The sequence below is a fragment of the Trichoplusia ni genome, chromosome 15 (genome assembly GCF_003590095.1).
Source record: "Trichoplusia ni isolate ovarian cell line Hi5 chromosome 15, tn1, whole genome shotgun sequence".
Taxonomy (NCBI): Eukaryota; Metazoa; Arthropoda; class Insecta; order Lepidoptera; family Noctuidae; genus Trichoplusia; species Trichoplusia ni.
Genome location: NC_039492.1, coordinates 8,507,233 through 8,518,613, shown reverse-complemented (window position 1 = coordinate 8,518,613; position 11,381 = coordinate 8,507,233). Strand labels below are relative to the sequence as shown.

The 11,381-nt window shown below is 34.3% G+C and overlaps 1 protein-coding gene across 3 annotated transcripts in view; it reads right to left on the bottom strand.

The window, feature by feature from the left end:
• LOC113501315 (heparan sulfate 2-O-sulfotransferase pipe) overlaps positions 1–11,381 on the bottom strand; it is a 91,395-nt gene that overhangs the window by 64,422 nt on the left and 15,592 nt on the right. The window lies entirely within an intron of this gene.

Below are 11,381 nucleotides of genomic sequence, written 5' to 3'. Positions count from 1 at the left end.
GACACCGCTACGTGTAGTGTATAGTGTTGTCTCGCCTCCACAGTCCAATTCTAAGTTCTCTTTTTTAAATATGGTATGAGCATTGCACCAAGAGAGAACTGGATAAATGAAAAAATGACAAGTAATTATTCATTTTAAAGCAATATAAAATAATAATAAAATTTCGAAAACTTTTTTCAACCACCTTTTTGCGTTACGAGTTGAAACTAACAATTGAAGTTGGCTAACCTTTATCTATGTGAATTTAATGCAGTTGCAATGTTTGAGTAGTTTTGCCTATTAAAAACTACAATGTTGCAACCATTGTTTTAACTGTTACTTGCACCATATTTTTGGATTTTTGATAGAGTTGTCTTGAGTTTACTTATTTTGTTAACACACATCCTCTATCAATGCTTCCTTTCTTTGAACAGATCACATTCTAGAAGGTCTACGATTATCTGTCTAAATAATCAATCAACACGTGCAGGCGTGACATAGAACCTAGATTTCAAATCTGCAACGAAGCCGCTAATTTTTTTTTTAAGAAGTTTATTAAGTTGTCAACAAGTTCTATTTTAACTACAGGCATGTTATTTTTCTAAGTGGGATAGTACAATTATTACGACATAATAAAATTTGTGAAGTATCTGATTAACTAATCACAATAAACGGGAAACACTACAACGAGGAGATCCTCGATAAAACTAAATTATAGTATCGATTTTCATTTAATGTCCAGTCGCAATTTAAAGACCAATTAATTCCTCTTGATTACCAATAAAAGCCTGGTTTAAATTAAATTAACCAGTTAATTATTATTTTTACTACACAAATTCGTTTTAGTGGAAATCGGGAATAGTAAAGTTGCAATCAAATATGGCACTAAGTGGATTAAAAATCTTTCAAATGTCTGTTTTAAAAACTTCTTGAACCCAACAAAACTATCATGTGAAGTCTTAATACGATACCTCTTTAAGTACACCACAAACAGCACACGCAAAGACACTTAAATAAAAAGAAATTCATTTTCTTAGTCATCAATTATATATTGATTGAGTGAAACATACCGCTCTTAGTTATTTACGCTGCAATGCGCATCAATTAAAATGAAACTATAACAACTTAACGAGAAGGTAAAACTGACTATTATTATAGAAGATGTTTATGCAAGACAGGTTTCATTACTCCGCAATTAAAATCGACTTTTAATGTACCGAAATGTCAAGTAAAAGTCACGTGGCTAGTCACAGAAGAGTGTCAAAACAGAATAAAAAAATTTCCCTTGTGGCAACTAACAAAACAACGTGACTTATGCTGAAAGAAATGTCGACTTCGTACTATAGCCATTCCGATAGCGATGCTTTAATCATTAGTTAAGGCTTGTAAAAATAGAACTTCTAGGAGGGCATTGACACAGAATAAATTATCTTTACAAGGTCGATAGAAAAATAAATATTAAAAACGAAACCCGCATTAAGGATATTAATTCTTATATCGCTAGGGGTTTCAAAATTATTCTGGCTCTCCCTCTCCATAAGGTTTCCCACAATTTTCCATAAAGTTTCAATCTATACATAGATACGTTTATTATTTTACAGACTACAGGAGTATGATCATAACCCAAACGACCTCCACATCATATCTTATCATTAAGCTGCTAGAGCCAAGAGATTAATGTACTCATGCACCCAATATGAGTTTCGACAGTATATTACATACTCGACAGAAACTCATAAATTATTTCCTTTTATTACTTCGCAAGCGAGACCTACAGTTCTGCTTGCGTCTTTTCATTCCTGTTTTATGGGATTCCGTCAAAATATCCCATTTTTATCAATGTTTTTTATATCAGGCAATCTATATCTTCTTTCCTTGTCCTAAAATTTTCGGATTATTTCTGATCGGCTCTTCTCACTCTTCTGCGCCAGGCTGTTCCTGAGCCAGCTTTTCAGAAAAGTAGGCTTCCTTAGTTAGGAAACGCATATATCTTTAACAAAAAAATAGCGGAAAACAAACTGATTTATACAGATATCGTGTTAGTAGTATCTGCCTAAAAAACATTATTTTTCATTATATTTTGACACCTAGAAATTATTTATTTGTGTTGATGTACGGAAGCCATTTACATCAAATCAGACTTAAAACATACAAAATCAATTTAGTATCGTAGTTTATTATACCGCTTCTATTTATTAATTAGGTTGTAATACTATGCTTATAATTCCGCATTTATTTTTACAGTAAATGGTGGAGAATTTGCGAAAGTGGCACGAAATTAATAATCAACATAGTTATTTTATAATACTTAATGAGGTAAGTATAAAAATAAACTCACAAAGTTAAAACAGTCCAATAAGGTTTAATAAAACTAATTAAATGTTAATAATTTATACGAACAAATTCAGGACGACTGCTTGTTTATAACACCTTCGGAATGAGACGCACTCGATCATAGTATACATCAATAAAACTTGGCACGTCTGAAAAAAACTACATTACAGTTGAAGCAGGACGCACATATACATGCACGACGTGTAAGACAGAGGCAATGATATAGCTCAGTACCTTCCCGAAGTACCAAGTTATGTTATACAGGATGCAGCACAAGTTATCCGGGATGACAACAGATCTGTGCTCCCGTGGTGCGATCGGAGCTTTGTCGGCGACTCGGCGTGCGCTTGCGCACATCGGCCGAAGTAATTAATCGCCATTCATTAATCACGCATCCGTTGTCGGAAGCCCACAAAGTAGAGGTTTCCCATTAAAATTGAATTACAAGCATTTGTTTAACGATTATTAATGTCTATTTTATTGACCTGAGTGTGACAGAAAAGGGATTTGTTTTTTATTATAATTAAAATGCATGCCATTTTAAATACTTTTGCAAGCAGTAGTTAAAATAAAAAGCGATAAAGAAGCGAGATGAAGTAATGAAATTGTCAGTATTGTGTTGTTCAACTTGGCAATTTTTATTTCACCTGTACAGTTATGTGGATTTGAATTTTGAACTCAGTGACATTTACGTATTTTTCATTTCTTCGCACTTATCGGTTACAATGCCTAAGTAAGAACTGCACACAGACCGAAATTGATTATCTAGTTGCTAGTAAAATTCGTTCAAGATACTTTTTACACTGTATTTTAGTATTTATTTGTGGAGACTTTAAGTTACATTATTAACAATGAGTAATTATGAAAACGTGTAAAATCAATTATTCTTGAGGTGCGAAAAGATTTCTTCTTCGTTTTCTAAAAAACTTTTTTTATTATTTATAAGTTCATGCAAATAAATATTTAACGGTCGAGCTGTACAATATGACAACAACTAACTACTAATTAATTTTCTCGCGTTAATTAATTCTTAAGCGCTATATAACGGTACATTAGCAATTAAGAACATAATGTTTATTATAATTTTATTCGGTTATTAATTCCGTTCACTTAAAAAAGGTTATTAAACTGACCCAAGAAGTAAGGAAAGATGCAAAATTGATATCTAAATGTGCTAATTAGTCGTTAACAAATGATCCTTTTAGTTTTAAACAAGCATATTTGTAAAATTGCAAGCATTATGATTATATAAAACAGTTGACAGAATTAACGTAAAGTAATTATGTTACTGTGCCAGCTTAGCATTCGAAATTAAAACAATACGAATGAGAACAAAGTTTTTATTACAAAAGTTAAGGAGATCACCATTTTAACATGGAATAGGAAATAGACTATGAACTAGGCGTTAAAATATTTAAATGACTCGAAGAAATAACAGTCGGTAACGGTTGAGTTATGGGCCATTTAAATCCATCAGTAGTTTAGTATGCTTTGACAGATCGCGGCCATTGCATGGGTTCTCATTTCTTCCTTCGGCCATAAAGCTTGCTTGCCAATTGCGGACGACCAAAGATAATAATCCATCTGGGTAAAGATTTACAACTGTCATAATTTACTTAGCATGGGTCAGATTGCTACCAATGACAGCTTTCATGTTGCAATTTCATACTTATTTAAATTATTTATTTTGACGGACTTGTTGGTCTAGAGGTTAGTGACCCTGGTTTGATTCCCGCCCAGGACAAATGTTGTGTGATGAGCATGATCATTTGTTCTGGTGTCTGGGTGTAATTTATCTATAATATGTATGTATTAAGAAATATTTAAGTAATTTTATCAGTTGTCTGGTTACCATCACACAAGCTCGCTTAGCTCGGGATCAGATAGCCGTGTGTGACTTGTCCCAGGATATATTATTAAAGTGTATTTTTCAGAGTCGTCCGACTAGTTAGCATAGGCTACTGAAATACTTATTGCTTGAGCGTGAATCGCGTGGGCGATTAGAGTTCGTGAAGCTATAATTTGACAGCAGACACTGGGCATTTGCAGTCTAATTATTTTACTGAACACCCACGGGGTTACTTCCAATCATTATGAAGTCAGTCTTAACTTGTAGCGATGAACGCAGCAAACAACCTAGTGCTGTTAAATAGTTTGAGTATAGACTTAATTGTTGGAAATAGAAACCCTAAACTTTTGTTAGAATGTTATCCTACTTATATTATAAACTCTAAAGTTGATATGTATGGATAATTAGAACAGTAGAAAAGTTTAGTTTTTATCCCGATTTTATGTTCTCGTCGGATCATTTTCGTTTCGTAGACGGTAAGCCAGCGGACAACAGCTAGTGCACAATAAAGCAAGAATATTGTACACTACATATCATTTTAACTGGGTTCAGTCAAATCACGGTAACACGTTCATGAATTGTAATTCATTGTGACGTTTAATGCACAATACTTTTTGCGTCAAGCTGTACTTTATTTTGCTTCTAAGGATAACATCTCACCGTAAGCTTTCAGCTCTCCATTTTATTAAATTCTCTTTAGCTTGAGTGCTGTCAGAGATATTAATTCAGGTCTCATCGTCTAATGGCGGACTGAAGATGGACTTTCCAAGCTAAGTTTAAAGTTTTACTTTCTATGAACTAAATTTAAATCTCTGCACAATTTAACACTTAAAATTATAATGTATCGTTAATATTACGTCAATTTTAGTGTTGCGGTTTAGGTGCACGAGGTGCAATCAATCCCAACGCAGGCACAGTATCAATGTGACTCTTCAAAGATATTGCAGTTTCTTAATATTCTAAAACATTACGGACAAACGGTGAAGGAAATCTTCTTTGGGAAACTTGATATCCAAATATGGAGTCCCAATTCCACAATGAGCTAGCGTGGTGATAAATACGGAAAGAGGTCTGTGCCCAGCAGTGGGTCATATATAGGATGGTATTATATTATTTACATTATTACATACAAAGTAACGTATTAAGCTAAATATTTAATGTAAAACCGTATCTAAACATAAATTAATAACAAATTGATAATGTTAATGAACTTTCCAGCTGTTAGAAATATCTGATTGATGATAAATCTATAATCAATTACTCGTTGAGGTGTTTTGCAGGTTTATCATGCTCAACTCACAGTCGATACAATATCTATAATGGAATACGGGCGAAGTAAGCCGACAGATTGCCGCTTTCCAAAGCTGTCGGGAACTAGGTAGACGCGTCTAGTTAACACTGCTCCTCTTTATGCTGTGTAATTATTGACTAACTACCGACTAGAGAAATTATGTTAAAAGCATGTCAACGCGATATCTATCATGACAAATTGTTTGGTTGCAATTAGAAGCAACATGAGTTGAAATATATTTCTTGTTTGTTAGTTTAAGTGTCTGAATCTTTATCTCTGTAAACTTGCTTATGAAATTTTTTATCACACGATATGTATTTTAGTAGTTGTTGTCTGCTTGGGCGCCCGCAAAAAAAAAATCCAAACATAAAATCAGGGTATCTGTGTACCGTTTCGTCTAAATCCGTTTTGAGGTTTTTGCGTGAAAGAGGAACAAACATCCATACATACAAACATTCGCGTATTAGTAGGAATACCTAGTTGGATTCCCATTATTTCCCCCAAAATACTAACAATTACATAACGGTTATATAGCCAGTGGAGTGTAGTTATTACATCTATGAGATTATGAGGTAGAATAAAAAGCCATTCGACGAGACGCAGTGGGATTAAGCCTCAAAGGAATAGCGGCACTCAATTGATTTCATATCAAGGAATGTTAAGTGTTACAGCACATTATGATCAGCACGCATCTTGTGTCGCTACGTTAACATAGACTTAGCAAAAAGAAAATGAAAGAAGCAAACGACTTCAACTAAGATTAAAGATTCATCTAAATAAAGATACTAAAATAGGCATAAATAAACCAGTTATGTAAAATCTTACTTCACAAAAAGCGCAAGGAATATAAACTAAAGAATCCCTAATCGCTATAAAAGATGCAACTTTCTAAACGGGCGGCATTAAAATCACATAAAATCATCTGCAACTTCGATCATGTGACTCAGATCACATGAATTTTATCAGTTAGTCCTCTCACTTTCTTGCGGCGTGGGATAACACGTAACAAGCTTTTATGATCTATTCTATTGGGACCCGCTGCCCAATCCAACCACTTTTACTTTCCATCACATCTTGAGCTAAGAGGTAAAACACATGACATCACCGTATTACATGAAGCTGTGCATTATTAACACGCCTCTTGAACTCTTTGCGATCACCTCAAATGATTTAGAAAGTACTGTTACGTAAATGATGCGTTTAATTAAACTTTTTACTTTCCTAAACACCTTTCGGAATAATTGCATTTACACTTTGATTTGTACATAATGATTTGTTTATTGAATTTGTGGTTTCAAGTCAGTAATTAAATAAACATTCAAGTAGTTTGAGTGTTTATTGATGTTTTAAGTTAGTTACATAAATCTTTTTACACTCTATGTAATTAGCATAGTCCATAAAAAGGTTATTATTATAAGATTGTTGTAATTGTTATTATTGGAATGCGCTCCATAATTTTGACGAATTTTGAGATCGTAAAATACACAATTATTGTGTCATAACGTTTGTGGGGCTATTTATTTAAAAACGGGATTTTCACGCTTATTTATCGTGATAGTCCGATAATACTCCAACGTCAGCTCATATTTAAGGACTCCTGTTGGGCCCGAAACTATTCGGGCTAGCATGATAAATACGCTTGAGTAAACCGCCATCAAATAGACAATTACAAATAGCACTAAACATAAATCAAGTCTAAGACACACATCGTGATCCTACCTACATACAATAATAAGACGTGACATTTATTTCTGAACATTGCACAAGACATAATTGGTACGATACTTAGGCTATAATTACACTTTCATTATCTATAATATTAGCGTGACAGATGTATAGATAAAGCAGAAGATAATTCGCGATGCGTGTAATGTGACACGAGTTAATGTCAGTTATGACGTGATCACGGGACAATGCTTTACAACGTCTTTGTTGTACATTATTGAACGAATGACTGAATGATATTGTATCATTCCTATCAGTTCTAGTTGTCTAACCCGCTGACGACGTAGAACAGGTCGTCACGATGTTGCGACATGATTTCTAACGAACAATTTTTCTATTGTATTAAAATTTGTGAAAAGTTGCATTGTTTAAGTTCATGCTCTGGCACTGTGTGATCTCTATAACCTTTAACGTAAATTTCTTTATGTACCGTTGTCATAAGAGCTATGCTTACTTTGCCTATGAATAGATCCTCCTCTCAGAGTTACAAAGTTTGTTAAACCATATCGGAACAATAAACGTGCGGAAACAAAAAATCTATCTAAGTACATGTGGTCAAGCAATGGTTAACCGCTACCTAATTTTAATGACATTAACTCTACATTAATAAGTGGAAAAAAAGCGACGAAACCTTTGATATCAAATTCAGAATAAACTTAGGAAAAAAATAAGATAGCGTATATACAGATATATCGTAGTCGAACACTCATTTTAGTCTTGGCACGTCATCTAGATACTAGATAATGCCTTTACTCTTTCCTTCAGATTTCTCCGACACGTGGAGGGAATTCAACTAAAGACCGTATTCCGTGCTAACATGCACATCAACATCTTTAATTCACTTACAAACAATAAACAGATTACATCACCAAATGATCTTCTAATCCAAATTTAAACATCATAGTTAGACAGCTATTTTCGTAAACGGTTTCTAGCAACGAGCATTTAAAATAAAATTACGGGATAAGTCGTATGTAACATCATCTCTGAAGATTCCTCAGGAATTCTCTTCTAAGAAAAATGTCCGCCGGGTTACTCTAAGACGCATACGTGAACATGAATATCTTGGCAGGAATCTCAATGTAATAAGATAGTTTGTGGGTTAGATGCAGACTGCGCCGTCCAGAAGAATAATATTCTAGCTTTAGGGCATAACTTTAATTCTACAGGCAACCGCAAACCAATTTATGGCCATGCGAAGCTCCAATGAAGCAACATAAATTGGCATTAGTTCTGAAGGGAACAATTAAACAAATGTTATGCGGCAACTTTGCTCCGCGAAAGTTTGAAAGATATGCTAATCGAAAACTTAATCTAGACCGCGTCGGTAATAAAATGACTAAACGATAATTTAATGCAGACTTAAACATCCAATTATGACGATTATACAATTTAGCGGAGTTGTAAAAGGAGACTAGATTTTTTGTTAATATGTTTATGTATAACAGAGTTACAAACTGGCGCTATTCTACTGTTTAATAATAATAACTCACTTTCTACATTCTCACAAAATCTTTAAACTAGTTTATCTTGTTCCGAGTTTAAATTCTATTTCATTGTTGTATCGTTTTAGGATTTCTCTTTTCTTTATAGAGAGTTCGTTATTCTCGTAAACGCAAAGAGTTTTGAACGACTGAGTGTTGTCATATCACAAAAAAAATTGATAACCACTTGTCAATGTCAAGCATTTTGATTCATTGTCTTCGCTGTCTGTTATATAAACAACCTATCACAGTAGCGATCACTAGATTTGATAGTCGATTAAATTTAAAGAAACTTGAGGATAGAATTATTATTAAAAAGCTTTCAAACATTAGTCACGCTTATCTACCGGTGCGTAACCGACCAGAAAGCCAACAGCTCAGGATCTAATCTGTGCTAATCGGCTTGTCACTTCATTGCCCGCCGTTTGAGAACTTAATTATATGTATATCAAGGCGATTATAATCGGGTTTTTTCAATCTCAGCTCCTCAAGCGTCCATTGTTTATCAGTTCATTTACATGATGAATCGACATTAAATACTGACGCTTTTTTTTGTCGTTTCGCTCGGTGCGCGGTGTTGCGCTCGCCACAAACAAATTAATAGTCAATCGGGATCCAATCAAAAGCAGATCGCATCTCTGATATCTTCATATCCCGCACACTCAATTACTTCGGCAACTGCTTAAATTAATCAACGCCATTCGTGTTAGTTTTTTCCTTCACGTATACGCTCGGCTTTTTTTTATTTTCATTGCATCGAACCAGCCCGAGGTAAGTGAATGCTATTCATTATCCCTTTCGTTTTTTTGTGTACTACAATTCTCCGTACATATTAAAATTCTCTATTTGCTTAACATATATTATTAACTGCTATTATTATTTATATCCAGTATCATATGCATACGTAAATTGAAAAATCCATAAATAAAGCTGACATTTAAAGCGTCTAGCGGGTATATATCATCCCCTGTCTTAATATTTCTTTTAAGTTTTAATTTGCAACTGTCACTTGTACTTTCAGAAAATATTTATATCTCGTTGCGTGCTGATCTGAATATAAGATTTTCTTTTACACTTAGTTTCAGTTCAGTAGAGCAGTGTTGTTATTCATTAGATGCGAGAATCGATGATGCTTGCAATCTTAACTTGCGAGAGAATTCCAAGGAAACTCGTGGATATAGGATATAAGCGTTAACTATGAACGAACATTTACGAGTACCGGCATCGCAATAATCTTACTCATAAACAACAGTTGCGAAACAAAAACTTGTTGAAAGTTGAGGGAACAGTTTAATTGTGATAGTTACACTTCTTATCCTTATCTCTGTTACTCTTGCCCAGAAAAAGCACAGAACTTTATATATGGCTGGTCTTAACGAGCTGTACTTAGGAAATAATTTATTTCACCTCGTAAATGGTAGGGCTCATCCGGAGAATTCTCGTAAACTAGGACTAGAGACTCTACCATCACGTACGTTCTATTATTATGGTTGCAAAAGCGTGATAGCGCAATACACGGCGTAGAGTGGCATCTCACTTTTACACCTGCAAAATTATTACTATAAGTCGGACACCTGCTGACCTCTTTCACATGGATTATCAGGAAATTTCAAAACCTTAATCAACACGTTATAATTGCTCATTAAATGTATATTGGGGTCTCATTTGCCTAACAAGGAAATTATTTGAATATATTCCGGGTGTCGGATGAGTACATACAAGCAGTCCACACTCACTCACTATCAACAGGGTGCACTGACTCCTGTCGTAACTACTTAACGTTTTTTGCCACTTTTTTCCGCTCAATCGGCTGACATTGACATGAGGCGTCCATGTAACATTAGCGCGCGAAACCGAACACCTCCGCGATTATTAAACGTCAAAATATTACTGTGAAACTGACAACGTGATCAACATCACCGTTAACTAGCAGACTGATCAGATGTTAGACAAAACTTAATATGTTATTATAGTGTCCATTACAAATTGTAGTTTAAGACGCGGCTTAATGAATATTTATTATTATATGTACTGCGGTCGTTTTATGTGATTTTTAAGAACTTTAATCGTGGAAGTCGCGCCTGGCTCGAAGTTTTTATAGCTGCGTAGCACGAAATGGTCGGATCAGTGCGTTGTTTTATTTTTCAGCTTTATAAACTCACTCAGCAATATCCAAAAGAGGCTTATACTTGGACTTGAGCATAAAATTATTACCCAAGCTTAAGGATATCCTTTTATCAGCATCCTGCCAATGTTGAGAGTCACTGATACGGATAAAGTTAAGCTTATCACTAAGCCGAGCTGTGTGTGTGTGTTAATGTATATGTCTACTGGATATTCTAGTCCTGACTAAGGGTGTAATGTATACTTGTGTACAAATATTCATATTCCTCTTGTTTTTTTGTTTAAATGAAGTCAAGTCCAAATGAGATGTCGAATGAAAAATGGATGAAAAAAGTAATAGCCCGAACAGACTTGAAAAATCTAAGGGAGGCTTCTGCCCTGCAGTGGGACACTAAAGGCTAAAACAAAAAAAAGTTACATTCATTACAAACTTTTTAGCCTTAACTTTTTTTTCATGCTACCTTTTTCACTATTTTTGTAAATTTGGCATTTAAAGCCAAGATAAATTATTGAATACCATGTCACATAAGTAGATTGTACCTAGTTTTTATTACAAATCCTTTTTTATTTCCAATTAAGTATATATTGTTATGAT